This window comes from Myotis nattereri, assembly GCF_964212035.1.
Source record: "Myotis nattereri genome assembly, chromosome: 11".
Taxonomy (NCBI): domain Eukaryota; kingdom Metazoa; phylum Chordata; class Mammalia; order Chiroptera; family Vespertilionidae; genus Myotis; species Myotis nattereri.
Genome location: NC_138086.1, coordinates 40,330,259 through 40,351,157, shown reverse-complemented (window position 1 = coordinate 40,351,157; position 20,899 = coordinate 40,330,259).

Here is a 20,899-nt window from a genome sequence, read left to right as displayed (position 1 = left end):
CTACTTTTGGCTTCTGGATGGACCAGTGGAAGTTTAAGTGAAGCACCACAATATATATATTAGTTGTTATTTCATGATACACATTGTGCTTCTGAACTCTGCACTGCTCCCTCTCACATCTTGCCTGTCTTTCTTGCAGTCAGGACAGGAGGTGATGGGTTATGGCTGCCATCCTGCAACACTAATATTGATGCCAACAGCCATCATAGTGAAATAGGAAAAAGATTACTGGGAAGGTGATAAGAGTTTGAGTTTAATAAGATATCGGTCAACTGATCACAAGGTTTCAGAAATAGACAATATGAATATATGCAGCCTGCTCTTATATCTTTGCTTTCTCTTACTCTGAAAGGAAATTTGCCTTGGAGAACATTGCCGTTAAGCACCAGTGTAGATAATCAAGCAAAATCAAACCACAATGGTAGTACACAGATTCAAGGTTATTGTTATGATACCTCTTTTAAAATATTGATTAGTTTTTACTTCATTAAATTTTATATGAATTTTTCTAAAAGTTAATATTGACTTGTATTCATAAATAGCGGGTTGTAAATTTCAAAGCTGATTATCTAGTGGTATTTAAAAAAATAAGCATAATTATTTTGACTATTTGGGTCTCATTTTCTTTTTTTTAATAAAAATAAAATGGAGAACAGCATTAGCATAGGCTTTATTCTGTTTGCAGTGGAAAGAGGCTTGCCTTTTTTAAATATATATATATATATATATATATATATATATATATATATATATATATATATATATATATATAATTGATTTCTTAGAGAGGAAGGAAGAGGGATAGAGAGATAGAAACATTGATGGGAGAGAAACACCATTGATCAGCTGCCTCCTGCATGCTCCCCACAGGGGATCGAGCCCACAGTTTGAGCATGTGCCCTAACTGGGAATTGAACTGGTGGCCTCTTGGTTCCTGGCTCCACACTCAGTCGCTGAGCTGGGCTAGCCGGGCTGGGTCTCAGTCTCTTATTTGCAGAATGAGAGATTGCACAAGATGGTTTTTACAGATCCAGAGTGATTAGAACACAATCAATATATGAAGATAATTTACTCAGCTCTAATCAAAGATACTCCATTACTCCCCTGTCCTGCCCCCACCTCAATGGCTCCTTTCCCATTTAAAAAAAAACAACACAAAACATTTTTTTTAATTTAAAATGTTTTTTCTTATTTTTTACATGTATAATACCTACCATGTAATAAGTGATGCCTCCTTTCTAGCATCCATATTTAAGTCAAAAGAGTAAATTCTTTTCATTATCAAGTTGTAAATCCAGTGTAATATCCTCAGCCTCTACATGAATAGTACTTTACAATAACAATTGATATTTTTATGAAGAAGTGCTTCTGTTTCATGCCACATGTCTGATCCTGATTCTTTTTCAATTATATAGAAGCAGTTTAGAAGAAATGAGATATGTTTTGCATAAGACTTGAAAAAATTAAAATAATATCCTATCATGTCCAATCATTCAAGAATGTTAACCTCCTGCTGTGCAAAACCTAATAATAATTTAGTTTTGCTTGAGGCAGAATGGGGAGTCCTTATTTGTTTAAGTTTCATTTAAAATATACCCAGCAGTACAAAACACCACATCACGGATGTTGTGGTTCATTAACTCAAGGCTATATCATACTCAAAAAGAAACATAGTTTTTCAATTAACCTATAGATCTTAGATAACTGTCCAAAACTCATTTACCATTCAGGATAATTACATACTTTAGCATTTTTATTTTTATTTTTATTTTTGGTTCATTTTCAATAGCTTTTGCCCTTTCCTCAGACTGGCACAGACATAAGCCATTTTGCTTGAACAATTTCTCCCATATTCATTCTCCCACGTATGCTCTTTTTGAAAGCCACAGTGGTATCTAAATTAGACTTTGGAGGAATAAAGGGAAACTTTCTACTTTTCAACACCACATCCTATGGGGCACTGGTCTGAAAGAAGCAAATTGAAAATGAAAAGAGATTTGATGCTACAAGGACAAAGGCAGAAAAATGTATGAAAGTGGCATTATTTAAAAATACAGTAACCTATGTTTATTTTTAAAGTCTGGAGAATGCCATGGTGTGCCTAATTGAAAATTGTTGGTAATTCAAGGATACATATGCCATCCATGGATTACTGATTTTCAAAATGTAATGTGATCAAATACATTCAGTCCTAAAACTTGAATTTACCAAAATTTGAACTTTGATGATTCAGATGGCCTTTCATTCTTTGTGTATTCTTGGCCTGCTAAAACATGCTGCCTGCCTGGCACAAAAGAAGGAATTTTTGGTTTTATTAAGTACACAGGAAATCAGTGTTTCTTGCAACAAAGAGGAAGGGTTGGTTAGTGGTGAACATATTTTTAAATTGTTCTACATCCCTGCTGCCTGTCAAAAGAGTCTGCTTATGGGTGCCCAGTAGCAATGCAAGAAATAAGCAAAGGGCCTCAGAGATTGTCCCTGGGAAAAATTTATCAATCCACCAATCAATCAGTTGCATCCATTTGTGGATGAAAAGGGGCCACCTGCTAACCTGACTAGCTCAGGGAAGACCTGCGTGGCGGCCTTGCAAACTCAGAGACCTAAAGTAACCACAAAAGATGGTCTGAAATTAAAATTTTTTAACTAAACGCAATTTATGGCAAGTAGTCATGTCCTAGGCTGGTGTCTTTCCTGACAGGTCAATGTTTACCTTAACTGAGCCTGTCTATTATCTTTTTGTATCTACGAACATATCTTTGGACCATCATAGTTATATTTCCTTTTACCTGACCCCTCAAACCACAGGCACCGCTCTGCGGAGACCAAAGATCCCCTCATTGTTATTGAGTTAATCGTTGACTCTTAACTATCCTGTACCCACCTATGTAAAAGATGTACATGTCTATCATTTTACTTTTTATCCATCACAGAGGTTTCACTACTTTGCTCTCTCCCACTTTCCTGATCCATCACCAGTGGATTTCATGTAACCAACTTGCCTCTGCTCTTTTGATTGTAATATTTAAAATAAGGTGCAAAACTGCCATTATCCAGAGCATTATCTCAATACATTGAGCTATTGCTTCCTAGCAATTTTCAACAGTTTGGCTCAAATAAACTCACAAAAATTCTCTATAGTTTTGGATATTTCTTATGTTGACACATAATACCAAATGGAGATCCACTAGAGGCTAGCAATTTCTTTCAGTAAATTTAAACCTTGTCATTCACTTTCGTATTCATTGTTTAATACAGTAAAAAGGAGAAGTTAAAAGTTAGGGAGAGAAAAATATTTTGATTTATCCACTCAAAGATAATTAAGCACTGCAATGTTGGAGACATTGTGTAAAATTCAGCTGAAGGGGAATATCAAGGAACTCGAGTCTCACAAAGAAAGACATTAAAGCAGGTAGTTCCCAACATGGGACACATGCCCCACAGGGGGCAATTTGATTTTAAGGGGGGCAATTGAGAATGAGTTATTAACAGTGAATTTTTTGCATTTCTTATGGTTCTAAGGGCCTCATATACAGTATATAAATATATATTGTGACATATTTATGCACTTTAGTTCTCCATTATATCTTTTGAAACTTTATTTGCTATTTTTTCATATCACTTCATATTATTTTTTTAACACTTTCTTAGTGATTTCTTCCTTAGTACTTCGACTGTCCTTTCGTTCTTTTATTTTTCTCTTTCATGGATGCTATGTTCTTTGGAAGCTTGTTTAGACCAAGTTAATGGCCTTTTAGTCTTCCTCCACATGAATAGGAGTTCGCTTTTTAAATAATAAGAATTATATGTCAGGGGGGGCGGGGGGGGCATCAGGATTATAGAGATGCTTCAGTAGGGCATGGCCAAGAAAAGGCTGGGAACCACTGCATTAAAGCAAGTACTCATAACATTGTCTTGAGAGCTCAAAGAGAAGCATGCAGAAAGTCAAAGGAAAAGATGGTGAAAGAGGATGTCAGATTTTACTGAAAGAAGGAAGTTGTTAAGGATGTTCATGTATAGGAGCTGAAATTTGATGTATCTTGAAAAATGGTTGAATTGTGAGGAATGACCTAAGACGGTCATGTACATAGGAGGCAGAAGTGAACACAACAGCCAGGATAGCCAGTGGGACAGTCCACAGAAATGCAACGATCCATTTGTGCCTGGGAGCCTTGTTTTCATGACTTCTAAGCACTTAGGGAACATGCTGAACTTCACCTCGAAATGTAAAAGTTCAATTTACAGGTTTTAATGTTTTCATATTTGTCAGTGCTTTTGCAGTACAGACTCTGTACATTTACTTTGAATAATTTTTAATTTTGTAATATTCCTATTGAAATAAGTATATTTTGAAAATATTCCTATTGAAATAAGTATTTTGAAAATTTTCATTGTTCAGTAAATCACATCTCCCTTCCCAGCCCTAGAAGTCTTTCTAGCATCAAAATTAGGAAATAAAGTTTACTGCCCAAGGGGCCAAGTTATATCAACTACCTAAAACAAGGAAGTCACTGAACAGATTTGATTTGCAGACCACAGTTCTGAATGCCAGGCATTGTCAAGTGTTTTACATATTTTAAAACCTCTCCTTTATATGTTAAAAGCAAGCTTGGGCTAACATAAATGTTTTCATGTAAGCCTTGGGTAGAGAGAATGCAGGATATGTATGATATGATGATGAATGTAATCAAGAAATAGGTAGTGTAAGAGGGAATCCCTTCATACATATATACATATTGATTTCAAAGGGGAAGGAAGAGAGAGAAAGAGACAGCAATGATGAGAGAGAATCATTGATCAGCTGCCTCCTGCATGCCCCCCACTGGGGATCGAGCCTGCAACCTGGGCTCATGCCCTGACCAGGAATCAATTCATGACCTAATGTTTCATAGGTCAACGCATGACCACTGAATCACACTGGCCAGGCAGGTAATCCCTTCTTAATGGCAAAGAGCAGCCTGAAGGGAAAAAAAAAAAAAAATATATATATATATATATATATATATATATATATATATATATATAGAGAGAGAGAGAGAGAGAGAGAGAGAGAGAGAGAGAGAGAGAGATAGATTAGAATTGGATTGGTTGCCCTGGTTTATTTTTTCATTTATTAATCTATTCATTTAACAACATTTACTCAGTGCCTACAAGGTAAGTTATTAATCTAGGTTCTATGAGTTCAGAACTGAATGTAAAATCTCTGTCATCATAGACCAAGTTCCTGGAGGAAGGGTCTTTTAAGAAAAGCCCAGATATGTTTGGAGGAATCTTGGGGAAGTGGGATTTCTTATACATTACCAGGTTGCAAACTGAAAAATTACAAGTATGCTTACTGAAGAACTGCATTTAATTTTAACAAGTAGAATAATTAAAATGGTTGAGATAAGGTCTGAGGCAAAGATAAGACCAAGATAATATCTTGGTTAGTAAACAATTGTAAGGCTGAAAATTTGCCAAAAACAGAGAGAAAACCTAGAGAACCTTTCTCTCAACTCATACTAAAGAGCAATGCTAGATCATTTTCTTTGTTTGGTTTGGTTTTGGTATTTTTTTGTTTTGAAAGAAAAACAAGTGCATTTTTTTGTTGTTTGTTTTTTTTGTTTTTTAAGTGGTTAGAGGAAGAAGTAAGCCATATCATGAGTGGGAAGGCAAATGGCCCACAGAGTGTCAAAATGAATGTGCCTAAGAAGAGACTGTGGTGTTAACAGCCATGGGTGGGCTGAAGTTGAGGCCATAATTTCTAATAATGTGTGACTCTGGAACCGATCTCTCATCATAAAGCTAGGAAATGGGGAACTAGTACTACCACTAACCCAAGTGGAACATAAGTGGGTATTGGCCATTAGTAAAGATAATCATATGTGAAATTTTGAAAGTCATTCCTGTAAACATGGGCATTAGAAATCATAAGCTAAAAAATTAACATGAAAATTAGTTCCAAACTAGAAAACCCATAGGTCAAATGTAAAGCTGCCACATTAAAGACGTCCATCACTCAGGGTATCACACATGTGATTCCTGTGGAAGAGATTAACCAAAGAACTTATATGCATATGTCCATTGCCCATGAACACAGATAACAGGGTGGTGAAGGCCTGGTTGGTGTGGGAACCCAGTGGGGGGGGGAGGAATAGAACGGGGGGCATCTGTAATACTCCCAACAATAAAGATTTTAAAAGAATATGTGTTCTACTCTATTGTAAATAAAATCAAAACAATAAAAAGCTACCAGGAAGAAAATGTAGCTGGTTTATTACACTGACAATAGACTTATTGTTAGCAACAATAAAAGCTAGAAAACAATGAAAAACTTAGTGGTCGGCAAAGAAGCTATAATTAACTGGTTATTTTAATTTTATACTCATTAACATCAAATGGTGAATATTGAAGTTAAACTAAAATTTGTAATAGAATATATAAGAAAACTTATTTTTAACACTTAAATATAGTGCAAATTTTCTCCCTGATTTTTGCCCCTAAGTTTTTGGACCCTGTCCAAATGTAAACCTGTAAAATGAAGGTTCTATGTGGTTGTCTAATTGGCAGACACAGAGACAACATTTACTGGAGAGACTGTAAAGTTTCTCCACTAAATTTCCAAGAAAGAAAAATATTCTGTGTTTTTTTTTTTTTAAAAAAAAAATATATATATATATATATATATATATATATATATATATATATCTTTATTGATTTCAGAGAGGAAGGGAGAGGGAAAGAGAGATAGAAACATCAACGATGAGAGAGAATCATTGATTGGCTGCCTCCTGCATGTCCCCTACTGGGGATCAAGTCCCCAACCCAGGTACGTGCCCTTGACCGGAATCAAACCCGGGACCCTTTCCAGTGGTTCTCAACCTTCTGGCCCTTTAAATACAGTTCCTCATGTTGTGACCCAACCATAAAATTATTTTCATTGTTACTTCATAACTGTAATGTTGCTACTGTTATGAATCATAATATAAATATCTGATATGCAGGATGGTCTTAGGCGACCCCTGTGAAAGGGTCGTTGACCACCAAAGGGGTTGCAACCCACAGGTTGACAATCGCTGGTTTAATCCATAGGCGGACGCTCTATCCACTGAGCCAGACTGGCTAGGGCTCTTCTGTGCTTTAAATATTAAAAGTAATGGAGAGTTAGGAAACCTAGGACTGGTTGCATGTGGCTGTAGTCACAGGGCATAGTAGAGCAAGCAGTTAAAGTAAAAACACTAAAACTGGCTCTAGTCATAGGAAGTCTTTAAGTGGCATCAGAGTAATTAAAAGGTTCTGAGAGGAAAATGATTTCACTACATACTCATTTTAGAGCTCTCTTTAATTTTCAAAAGTGTTTCAGCACGAATGGTAAAGTATATGGTCGCCTCGGTCAAGACCAGAGGACGGAGGGGAACTTGGTGACTTAGAAAAGCTCCTGATGTTTCAGACATGCCAACTTTGTGGTATTTATCGATTAGTAGAATCCATGTTATGTTGAGTTCTAGAGCTATGGGACATGTCTGGGCAAAGACTTTGGAGTTAAGGTGTTTGGAGTTTGAGGGGGAAGAAATTAACATGCAGAGGTAAGGTAAAATCAATGGGTAGAGATGATAGCCAGGAGGAGGTGTTGCTTAAAACAATAGAGGCCATGGAAGGTTTCATTCCCACTCTGCCTGGGAACTCAGATGCACACAGTACTCCTTTCAATAGCAATCTTCATTAAAGAAGACTGCAGCTAGGCATTTTATCACTTCTTCTAAGGTTTTCCCTCCTCCTTCCCTTTTTCTCTCCCCACTAACCTTGAAGTGAGTGGAAGAAGGTACCTTTATAGAGAAAGAGAAATCACTGATTGTCAAAAGAAAAAGGGGAGATGTTGTTTTTTGAGTGGTTTATTTATAATTGAAAGAGGATCATTTGTTTTATTTTTTCAGAGGACTGAAAATATTTATACCCTGGATGTTATGTGACCCTTCCCCTACTCTCATTCACTCTAGCCAAGTGATTCATTGACCCTTAAGTATTAAAGGAGCAGGAGTTTTGCAATATAATGTGGAAAAACACATTCCCCAAAATAACATGTAGTCCGGAGCACACCTGTGAAGCAGTAGCTAGCGCAACTGAGAGAAAAGCTGAGGATATACACTCCAATTTCCTGTTCCCAGAATCATTGCCTTATATAAATTTATAAAATAAATCTTAGCTTAGGTGTGAAAATTCATTCTTCATGTTTTGAACAGTTTACAATTTATTTTGTGCTTAAGATTGCATGGGACAACAAAATTAAGCATGTGTATCAAATTCACTTTGTCCTATATTTCTTTTTCAACTTCACAATCCATCCTAGTATTCTTTGTAGTGTGTTGCTCCAAAGGATTATCTTCTAATAGCAGCTGAAAAACAATAAATATTGGAACACTTCTGATATAAGGCTTAACACTAGGCTAAAGACTGTAGATAGTGTGAAACAGCAAAGAGAAACAGCTGTAAAATTTAAGGTTTTGATCTGTCATTTGTCATGATCTAAGCAAAGAATCCAGAAGATCATAATATCATGCAGAGGGTCACTGAAAGTTTTAGGTCTGGTTTTTCTAAACAAAACGAGAATGCCAAGAATGGAGCTCAATGGCCCAGGTTTCAGACTTGAAACTGGAAAGTTGTCTTCAGACATTTGAAACACCTTATTCTAAGCTCTCAAAAAAGTAAAATAGCAGGTAACACCTAAGGCTAATTATACTTACTTTTCATGAGATGGATTGACATGTCTGAGAAGTTGGGGCTGGAGGATGTTGGAGACAAGAAAAAAAGAGAATAAATATATAAGCTAAAAATTACACATAAAAAATATTTGCAATTGATTAAATCAGCTCTCTAACAGAAGGCCTTTGAGGAAAGGGATTACCTCCAAAGCAGTTGTATGGTCAACCAACAACTTCATCACAGTATGTTTGTATTTTATAAATATGGAATTTGCATTTTAACTTTTAATGAAGATATTATATAATCACCATCTATAGGATTTTGGAAAAGTCATTAACTTTGTGTCTTAGTTTCCACATCTGAGTATGATTGCTGGTAGTGACAGGGTGGAGGCCAGAGTAGCTATGGGAAGTTGGATGAGTTGACATGGCAAATTGATTTTGTTACAGCAAAAGTCTCTAAATTTTTAAAAAAATAAAGACAATGAGATTTGAGCATAAGTTAAAATGAGGAGAATGTAAAGCCAACTACTCAACCAAATTAAAATTCAAGACTTCTTATAAATACTATGACTGTTCTGTAATCTTTGTCTCAGTATTTATCTCTTTGACCTATTTTCAGCATTCCTGAGATCATGATTTATGAAAAAGATATGGAATATAAGCATTTGAATCAACCACATGGTGTCGTTCTATCTAAACAAATACATTTTTGTGTAAAAATAATTTGTATGTGGAAAATCCTAGCAAGTTCCACCACTGCAGATGAGATCATGGATGCTATGTCCATAATCCTTTTAAACAACTGCAAAATGGTTGCTTTTACATGGCCCTATACGAATTCAGACTTCCCCAGTTGAACAAGAGATGCAAGCTGGCAATGATTTCTCTAGTATATAAGTGTCTGTATAGTTGCACTTTATATAGTGAATTTATTTTTTTATATTTTAGTTACTTGGTGGAAACTTCTCACATTATGTTTTTCTTTTCCATTGTCTATCTGTTGTCTCTAGCAGCCATTAAATTACTCTATTAAGCATATTCTGAAAGAATTGAAAGGACTGGTGAGGGGAGGCAAATGGGGAACATCTGTAATAGTTTCAACAATAAAAATGAAATAAAATAAATAAAGAAGAAAAATGTGTTTTTTCTTATTTGTTTTGCAAAGTCTGGAAACTTTGCTTCTAAGGATGGAAGTATGTGAAATAAAAACCTTAATGGTATATTTTGGGAATATTCTCCTTGTGAAAGTTATTCTGTAAGGCAAATGCCACAAATACATTTTAATATTGGTTCCTTTAGTAACTATTATCATAAAAAATATTAGTTCACAATCAGGTAGAGAATCATGTTATTTTCTTTTGTGAACACTCTACAGAGATATACTATTTAGTCTAAGTGTAATAAATCGCATTGGGGAAATTATTTGTTAGCAAATATGTAGTTCCTTGAGGAAAGCACCTGAAATAATATTGCTTTATGCTCAAAAAAGATAACTTCCCTGATTTTCTTTAGAGACGAATTTTCCATAAATCTAATGAGCTAAGATGGCATTACTCACAGCTAACACATTATGAGTCCTCATGTAGAGCAGACGTAATAAGCAAAGTATGTTATAAAGTATCTTTTATCAACTTCCAGTAATTTGATTTTGGTCAGGACTCTCTGGAAATATTAAAATAGTATTGATTTTTTTCTACATTCATAAGTTTTTCAACTAGGAGAGAATTAAGAAGCTTGCTAGTAATAATAATTAAGGAGTTTTTAGTTAATTTTAGCTCAATTAACATTCATTAGGACAATAACCTCTGACATATTCTCCAGCTTCTGGATTTCCTCAGTCCTGTCAATAGAAAAGGTTAGATGGAACCATAATCCAAGAAAAGCAAATATTTTTGCTGTTCTGCAAAAACTCTGCACTGTTATCAATGGGATAAAGAACTTGAACAGAATAAAACCTGAAACTAACCATATTTAATTAATGAGTGATTGAGCAAGGTATTTATTGGTAGTTCAACTGAATAAAAGTTGAGGGTTTTTTTTGTTTGTTTGTTTGTTTTAGGTCTGGAATTGAGTCTCACTTTTGTTTCACTTTATAAATCATCAGTGAGTGATTTCATACATTCCAATGATTCAAACCACTGTATGCATGTCTGAATGACTATTCAAATCTCTGATCCAATTACTTTATGGTGCTCAACATCTAGGAATCACAATACCTTCTGCAAAGTCTCCCAGATACCCTATCTCAACAGATCCCAAACTGAACTCAAAATTCCTACTACCTCTCTTAAAATCTCTTTTTGTTTTACAATATCCACCACTTGCCTGTATGTATTTGCTTTTCTGATTTACTTGTTGAGTGCAAAAAAAAAGTACTTTTATTTACTTTATCTCTATTTTATACTTGACACCAGAACATTGAGAAAATGAATGAAAGCTTGAATGATGGTCTAGAAACAATCCAATCCTGAAATCTTAAACTCATCATGGCTATTCCTTTAGTACATTGTTTCTGACACATCAAGTTCCTTTGAGATTTTGGTTGTGTGCATTTCTTAATCACTGTTTTAATATGCCCAGGTCAGGGTGTACTAAGGTGGGGTAAACAGTGACAATGGTACTCTGTATATTACACTTGAAGCACACTAATCTAAACAGGATCTTTGCCAAAATGGAGACCTATGACCTGGAAATCAAAGATTAAAGGGATAAGAAGAATGTGGATATCAAGTCAAGGAGAACCATGAGGCTTTTTTTGGAACAGAGTCCAAATGGTCAAAAAAAGAACCAAATGAGGCCCTGGCTGAGTGTGTCAATTGGTTTGAGCATTGTCTAGTGCATCAAAAGGTTATAGGTTCAATTCCTGGTCAGGGCACATACCTGGGTTGTGGGTTTGATCCATAGCTGGGGAGAAAATTCTTTAAATAGTTTATACCCATTGAGACACATTATACTTTATATAAAATAGACTTTACATATTATGTCCCATGATTGAGCACAGATAATACACTGACAATAAGTTTTGTCACAGGAAATGTATATCATTTAAAGGGTAAGATTTTTTTTTTGCCACAGAAGTTTGCCATTGAAAACTGTAAATTACACTTTTTTCTTTGAGATATGATTCCATAATATTGTATTTGCATGATATAAACACTTTCTCTCCATTGGGGGGGAAAAGCACATTTTAAATTCATGTGAGTGTGAAAGATATTATCCTATCTAATAATAGAGAAACACGGTAATTAACTAACTTCGCTACCCTTCCCATTGGCTAATCAGTGAGATATGCTGAAGTGAACAGAAGGCTTGCTTGCTCCAGTGATGGAGGAAGTCAAGGTTCCCCGCTTGCCACTGCTGGCCTCTGAGCTTGCACTCTAAGAAACAATGTTGCAATTATAGAAGCTAAACAATCTCCAGAAGCCTGCTTTCAGCTGTCAGAGCTGGAGAGAGCAGGACCGCAACAGTGTTACAATTATAGAACCCAAACAATTGCAGATCCCTGCTTTCAGCAGTGGAGGTCTCAGAGCTGGAGCCGAGCCTCAGAGCTAAAGCCGGCTCTCAGCTCCAGTGACAGCCATAGAACATAAATAAATCCCAGAATTAAAAAAGAAAAAAGAAAAAAAGGAGAGGTTGGGAGCTTCAGTCACCCGCCAGCCTGAAAACAGCCCTCAGCCCCTCACCCAGACTGGCCAGGCACCCCAGTGGGGACCCCCACCCTGAAGGGGGTGTGACGAGCTGCAAACAGCCATCATCCCCTCATCCAGGCTGGCCAGGCACCCAAGCGGGACCCCTACCCTGATCTGGGACACCCTTCAGGGCAAACCAGCTGGCCCCCACCCATGCACCAGGCCTCTATCCTATATAGTAACAGGGTAATATGAATACTGACCCTAACAGCAGAAAGACTGGGAATGACTGGTCACTATGACACACACTGACCACCAGGGGGCAGACTCTCAATGCAGGAGCTGCCCTCTAGTGTTCAGGGCGCTCTCACATGGGAGGAGCTCTGCTCAGCCACAAGCCAGGCTGATGGCTGCCAGTACAGTGGTGGTGGTGGGAGCCTCTCCTGCCTCCTCAGCTGCGCTAAGGATGTCCGACTGCAGTTTAGGCCTGCTCCCCGCTGGCAAGTGGACATCCTTCGAGCACTGCTGGGCTGCCAGAGGGATGTCTGATTGCCATCTTAGGCCCAATCCCCCGGGGAGCGGGCCTAAGCCAGCAGGTGGTCATCCCCTGAGGGGTCCAGACTGCGAGAGGGCACAGGCCGGACTGAGGGATCCTACCTCCCCCCGAGTGCACAAATTTTTGTGCACCAGGCCCCTAGTATATAATAAAATCTTACTAGTCATCATTTATTAACATCTGTAATATTCACTAACTATAGTTGCTATACTTTTCTAAGATGTTATATTTTCATGACATATATAGGATTATAAATGAAACTAAAACTTCCCAAAGAATATACAGCCCATTTTCAATGTGCAAATATTTTATAAAAATTCCCTGAGGATTTGAAATACTCTATCATTTATTTAAAGTTTTCCTTTCCAAGACTTTTATTTAATTTGGGATTTAACCATCTTTGGAAATAATCTCACTTAATTTTTACTTGGGGCATATTTTGGAGGAAAAACATACTTCTAAATATACTTTTAACATGGACTGCACTTCATAAACTGGTACTTTGATCACACACAAATAATTGCAGCCAATAAAAGAAGGTGGTGTGTGCAGAGAAACTATCTCACCTTTGAATCTCAAAGGGTGCAAAAAGTCCTGGGAATCACTCATGCATTTTGCCTGGGAAAAGGCCATGTAATTTGAAATCCTATCTCATAACTCATTACTTGCATACTGCACAGGCCATACATTTTTTATTGTTTTAAGTGTAGAAATAAAAGAACATTTTTTCCTTTTAAAAAACACATAATTGAAATATGCATTTTAGCAGAACAACAACTTAATTTATAAGCCACTGAGGCTCTAAAAACAACACGCTGAAAATCCAGTTGAGCAAGCCAGCCTGCTCTTGAGGAAGAGTTCCTTTAATCTTCTCCAGTAAGAAACATCACTTTTAATGTGCTGTGCATCTCAGACAACTTCAACAGCTCAGTTTGAAAGTTAGTACAATTTTTGTAGGGCATTTAGCCCTCATATATCCATATGGTAAAGACCATATTTTTTCTCTATTAAAAAATATTTTTAAATTACTTTTTATTCTATAAGTTTTTCTATTTAAAACCCATCATATACTTTATTTACTGCATAAAAATGAAATGATACTTAAAAAATATAAGTAATGTAAAAAATATGAATTAAAAAAAATAACTTTCTACATAAAATCACAAGATAGTTTGCCTAAAAATTGCTATTTTATCAGACCCTGCAGATAATATAAAACAAATTTATAACAACCCCCCCCCCCAAAGAAAATAAAATTTCAAGGAAAAAAATTATTTTCTTATCAACTTGCCTCTAGCCTTCCCAGGAACCATGTATCATCAAGGAAGCCTTCAAAGTTGTAAAGACAAAGGAAAGATGTATAGATCACACAGCAGTAAAAATACCTAAATAAGGACAATACTAATGTCTATTTAATTAACAGTAACTCACTAATAATAAGTAACACAGCTTTAAACTGCTCCCCTGCCCCCAATAGCCTATTGCTGTTATAAGAAAGCTCTCCAATAGAATTTTGTTCCTTTGAGATAAGGTCTTGGTAACATGTTTCCACAGGCACTAGATTAAACTATGGAAACTACAGTTCAAGCTGAATGAGAGGAAGCCAAGGATTTTCAGGAAAAGGAAAGAAAACAACAAGGTGCTCATGCAAGGTTTGGGTCCCATGCCAGAAATCATTGGCTCCCTTGGCTAAAGAAGGATCCTCCAGAATGGCAGTCACTTTGAAGTAAGGTGCATGTTAATGAAGGTCTCAGTAGGTGGGTGAGGTTCAGAAGAACAGGAGCACTATAGCACCGGGTGCTCACACATGTGTAGGCTGGTACATAACTGTTACTATCAATCCATAGGCAACAGTACCTCAGTCACCAACATGGACCACAAGATAAGGCTTGAGTAGTGGGACAGACTTTTAGGGATGACTGGCAGGATCAAGTCTAGGAAATAAGCTTCTCAGCTACTGAGTTTGGGGTTCAGCTCTAAAGCTGAACTTAAAAAAGCAGAGTATCTAGCACACATTTTAATGTTAAATGCTTTAGAGGTTAGCTTAAAGCAGAGGCTCAATTTTATGACTTGGACAAACCTGTTGGCCAATTGTACAGAGAAGAGATCATTTGGGACAGCCAATTCCTCCTCAGTTCTAATGTGTTATAAGGCAACTCATCTACTACAACTAGGGCAACAGAGCCCATTTTTTCCTGTGGATTATTTCCTAGCCAACAGATATAATCATATCTATGCCAACCACCAGTGTTTCATGGCACGTTAAATAATCTAAGTCCTGTGTCCCCATTTTTAAATAAAAATTCGTAAAACCTATATGTTAAGCCCCAGTGAGGACTCTTGGATGGTACTCAATAAATGTTGGCTTTCAGTGGGCTGGACACAGATGGTTGAAAATAATTCCTGACTTCAAGCAGGACTGTCCAGGAGCTGGAGCATGATCGAGTTCCAGCTCATTGACACTGAGCACATCAATGGGTCTGTCTAGTTGGGAGAACTCAAGGAAAGCCCAAGCAAAATATCTCAGAGCTAGCTGGTAATTATTTGTCACTAGTTCCTCTCAATGAAACGATTACTTCTTCAATTAGAAATGCGATCTGACTGTATAGTACATGCAGTATGGTACTGGGGAGCATGAGATACACAACTTCAAGAATAGCTGAGGAGTAAATCAAGAAGGGTTAAAATCACTGAAAAGTAGTATTTGGAAAAAGAGAGAGATGGATTGTGACTAAGTCACCTAATAAAATAATATAAAATATAGCTCAAATTTACACTTATAGTCATGGGGGTCTGGGGAAGGAGGGTATTATCTGAGAAAAAAATTTAAAAGTCAATTCTGTTAATAGTACACTTTATTTAACATTTACCATATGCAAACCATGGTATGGCATGCACATGCAGAATAGGAAAAGTAAATAGAACACCAAGGATACATCTTACCTTTGTCAAAATTGCTCACAGCAAGAAATAAATACCTTTTCTGTAATTATCAAACTGGGAAATGGAACTGAGTGGAGTGAAAGTACTTCTGCATAAGCCACACTATGTGACACATAGAGTCAAGTTATTAGGGTCCCATAAAGTGTATTGCCTGAGAGAAAAGAGAATGAAAAGAAAACAGATGGACATAGTGGGGTAGTATGAGGATCAAACCTATGTATAGAGTATGGGAGAGAGGACAGAATAAAGAAAAGTGGAACAGAGGATTAAAATATATATATATATGACTGTGACATAAACCAACTGTTTATTTAAATATCACTTGAACAGATCAAATTTAGTAGTAAAAATGATAGAAATTTGCATTATATGAAATGTGTGCAGCTATTTTATTAACAATTCCTCCTCCTGGGATCAGTAAATTTTTGTTTAAAAGCTGTATTAGGGAACTGTGGTTAGTTCTTTGCATTTGATTCAAAAGAATTAAAATCTGGTGTAAATCTCTTTTGGTTAAGTGTACAAACTTTGATTAATGAGCAATCAAAATTGTCTTATAAATTGGAAAATGTAGATATTAAAGTCTTTCTCAAGCCACTCTCTTAAAGAACAAAAATCAAAATTACATGTTTTCTCAGCCAACACATTTGACATTCACAGGCTTCACTATCCTGTTAAACCAATATTTTACAAGCTCCATTCCTTTCTTATATGCATTACTCATTATCTCTGTCTTGCCTTCTCCTGATAAATGGCTTCAGGTCACAATCAGGCATCCACTCAATGAGTCAAGACCCCAATCAACATGATTTTACAAGTTTTCCAGTGACTCTGCCTGGGCTTGCTGAGAGTCCTAAAAGATTGCTTTTCCTCCTACATGCTCTAAAGTGACTTTTGTGTGTTATCTCAACACTATCAGTATCATGAATTCAAGATATGTTTGCTTTAGTGAAGTCCATACTTTGTCATGCTCTAAAGTATCTTGGAAATATTGTTGAAGACTTCAGTTCCTTCGGGCTCTAAGAATGACATGCACCTTGGCTGAACTTTGAAATAAATTCTACATTTATCACTGTTTTACTGCATCCTTTTATTTTTGTTGGTTTCCCTTACAAGCATGAATTCTCTTTGATCTTCCCATACTTTGTAGCCATGATGAAATTTATAGTGTATTAGCCTCAATTTTTCCCCCCTATAACACAGCCTTGACAACTTAGTACCACAGTATTTCTCTTCTATGTGAACAAAAGACAACTCATTCCAGGTATCTCGTTCTCATTTTCTCTCTCTCTCCCTCTCTCTCTCTCTCTCTCTCTCTCTCTCTCTCTCTTTTCCCCAAATTTTCAGAAGTCTTTTTAAAACTTCCCAACTTGAGCTACCTACCAAAAATAAGAGAAAAATACAATTCAAATTTTCTTTATGTATTCCAGTATTTCTGGACTTTCAATGCCATCAAATTTACTAGAGAGTAATATGACTTTTCTTCACTTTGAGGTACTTATTGGAAAAGCGATTGCGTACTATTTTTTTCTCCATCCCAACCAATCATCTTCAGTAACCTGTACCCCAGCCCACTCTCCACACACAATACCCCAAAGAGTAAATCACAATGAGAGGGAAGGTTTTTCTTAGACCTTCAGATCTCCCCAACTCCACAATCTATTTTCTAATCTCAGTGAGGGCTCCCATGTAATAATTTACTGAATTATTTCACTTCCTTCCCTCCCTCATTAAATACTTATTTTTTCTTTACCATGTTGTAGCCTCTAGGTCAAGTGCTGGTGATACAGAAATAACATGAAACCCCCATATGAGAAGTTCTGCAGGGATCACGAGTTTATGAAGTAAGGGTTGACATGGACTGTCATGTGAGAGCACATGAGGGGAGAATCTTTAGCAGTACTGCTTGCTAGTTCCACTTAGCATTGGCAGTTTTCTGATAGGATCCATCAGCAGTCAGTGGTGGTAGCTCCATCAGAGGTGATGGTTACTTGTGAGCTTCTAGTGGTCAATCTTCTCAGCAGTAGCAACTTACAAATCTTCCATGGTCACTGGAGGGTCTCTCATGACTGGCTAACCTTCCTCACTAGATTGATTTGAGATAATCTAAAAGATTGTCTATGATAGCATGTCTGCTGACCCTTTCAGTGGCAATGAGGGTTTTAATCCAATCTTTTAAAGAAGTGTTTCCTTGAGCATTGATTGGACATCCATTAGCATAGGAACCACACAATCATATCTAAATATTCACCATAAATGCCCCTCATCATGCCCTTGACTTAGGGTAAATTCCCATAGTTACAGAGGATTTCTGGTAATTGTGTTATAGCACATACTTAGTTGGAAAAAAAAATAGATGACAAAGAATGTCACTCATCTCGGTGTTCTGGAAGGAATGCTGCTAAATCTGATACCCACAACTGAGACATTCAAAAATCTGAGCCCAAAATTTCAAAATCCTTAAAAAAATTATGTGCGGTAGACAGAGATTTGGATTGCATGGATAATTTGGGAGTCTTTATGGAAGCAATTACTGATCAGACATTTGTTAAAATGCTACTCTTCAAATAAATACATGGAAAGAGTAATGATTGCTGTCAGATATACTTGGATGTGCTGAGAAATAAATTGAGGCTGAGACAAGAAAGAAGAGAGCCATAAGCAATATATTCAACAATAGCTACTATTTACTATATAATGCACTGTACACTGCATGGATTACCTCATTTAATCCTCACATATTTTTATGGGCAAGTAAACTCATCATGGCCATTTAACAATGACAAACTGAGGTTTAGAATGAAATAGTAATACTAATCATCTGATATATTTATATAAAAGTATAATGGCAATGGTAGCTTATGCAACTAGGATATTTGACAAAAGTCTCAAATATTCTTGTGTGTCATTAGCTTCAGGAACAGATAGAGAAATTATCTTCTACAACATCCCTTGAGGATCCATTTTATTAACTTTGTGGTATTCAAATTGCATATATGATCCACAAACATTTACCCATCTGTGGCAAGATTTTAGCAATGTTTATAAGAATGTGACATTGTTCACAAATCTATGCATCTTATCATCTTTCTAATATTTAGTTTTTGTTGTAATTACTAAAAAAGCAACTCATTATTGCCTAGAAAAAAATTTAAAGGCAAAGTATCTGCTCTACAGATTATTGAAGAGGCACAGTTGTACTTGAGTTACCCACAAAATCTAAACTTCAATTGAGACTGGTAACTCAAGTGTCGACTTATATCCATGGGACTCACATAAGGGCACGTCTTTGATATTGTCAGAGGAAATTAAAATCAACCTTAGACATGTTGTAAGCTATACTGCTTCTTGAGTTTCTAAGCATGCAATATGAGGAAGGGTCACATATTCTTTAGGTTTCTCCTAACTCTCTAGAGCAGTGGTTCTCAACCTTCTGGCCCTTTAAATATAGTTCCTCATGTTGTGACCCAACCATAAAATTATTTTTGTTGCTACTTCATAACTGTAATGGTGCTACTGTTATGAATCATAATGTAACTATCTGATATGCAGGATGGTCTTAGGCGACCCCTGTGAAAGGGTCATTCGACCCCCAAAGGGGTTGCGACCCACAGGTTGAGAACCGCTGCTCTAGTATAATCATTCCCATACCTATAGAGAGGGTGAGATAAGAAAATGTTTCTTAAAATCTGATTCATTGAAGCTTCTGAAAAGCTCCCAGATATTTTGGAGATTTTCATGGGTATGCAATATTTTAATATTAACTTATTTCTTTTACATAAGTTATAAATTGTTTTTCATATAAAAAATTTCTACAGTATCATAAGAATTTGTGTCACATTTTCCACTCAGTATGATATTTTGTTGATTACAAAGAAAATTTAGGTTGGTAGACTATCCATGTGAAATTATGCATTCATAAAAACCAGGTTTGAGACTCTGGATCTTTCTCATTATGCACACCCTTTAAGCTTGAATTTGCCTAAGACCCCATCAAACACATGCTGCCTACCACAAAAATTTAGGGAATATAATTTATGTTCATATTTCATTTACTCTTAGAATATAAGTTGATAGAGGTTGGATGCAAGAATAATACATATACACTAGAGGCCCAATGCACAAAATTCATTCAGGGGAGCTGTCCCTCAGCTCGGCCTGCACCCTTTCCAATCTGGGATCCCTCTCACAATCCGGGACCGCTGGCTCCTAACTGCTCACCTGCCTGCCTGCCTGATCGCCCCTAACCACTCTGCCTGCCAGCCTGCTCGTCCTCAACTGCCCCCCCTGCTGGCCTTCTCACACCCAACTGGCCCTCCTGCTGGCCTGCCCACCCCAGCTGCCCCCCCCCACCGGCCTGTTCACCCCCAACTGCCCCCCTGCCAGCCTGCTACCCCAACTGCCCCCCCCTGCTAGCCTTCTCACCCCCAAGTGCCCCCCCCCCTTGCTGGCCTGATTGCCCCAACTTCCCCAGCCTGCTCACCCTCAACTGCGCCCCACCCCCCGCCGGCCTGATTGCTAGCAACTGCTCCCCCCCTCCGCCAGTCTGCTCGCCCCCAACTGCCCCTCTTGCTGGCCTGCCCACCCCAGCTGCCCTGCCTCCCCCCCCCCCGCCGGCCTGTTCACCCCCAACTGCCCCTCTGCCAGCCTGATTGCCCCCAACTGCCCCACCCCTGCTGGCCTGATCACCCCCAACTTCCCTCCCCTCCTGGCCTGATTGCCCCTAACTACCTTTGCCTCGGCCCCACCACCATGGCTTTGTCTGGAAGGACGTCCAGAAGGTCTCCCGGAAGGTCTCCCAGTCTAATTAGCATATTACCCTTTTATTAGTATAGATATCACCAATTGCAGAGGGTTCCTGAAAACCTCAGAAGCAGGAAAAATCAATCTTTAGATTAGTTACTAAATCCTTCATTGCTATAAATGTTATAAAGTGGCAATATGATAAGTGGCCAGGCATCATATCTACTACAAAAGCTATGTATTCTTTTAGACAAAACAAAAACACCAGCATACCAAATTAAGGTCAAGATCAAGAACATTTTACACACATACCTTTTCACTTAAAGGAAGTACTTTACTGCTTCACTTTGGCA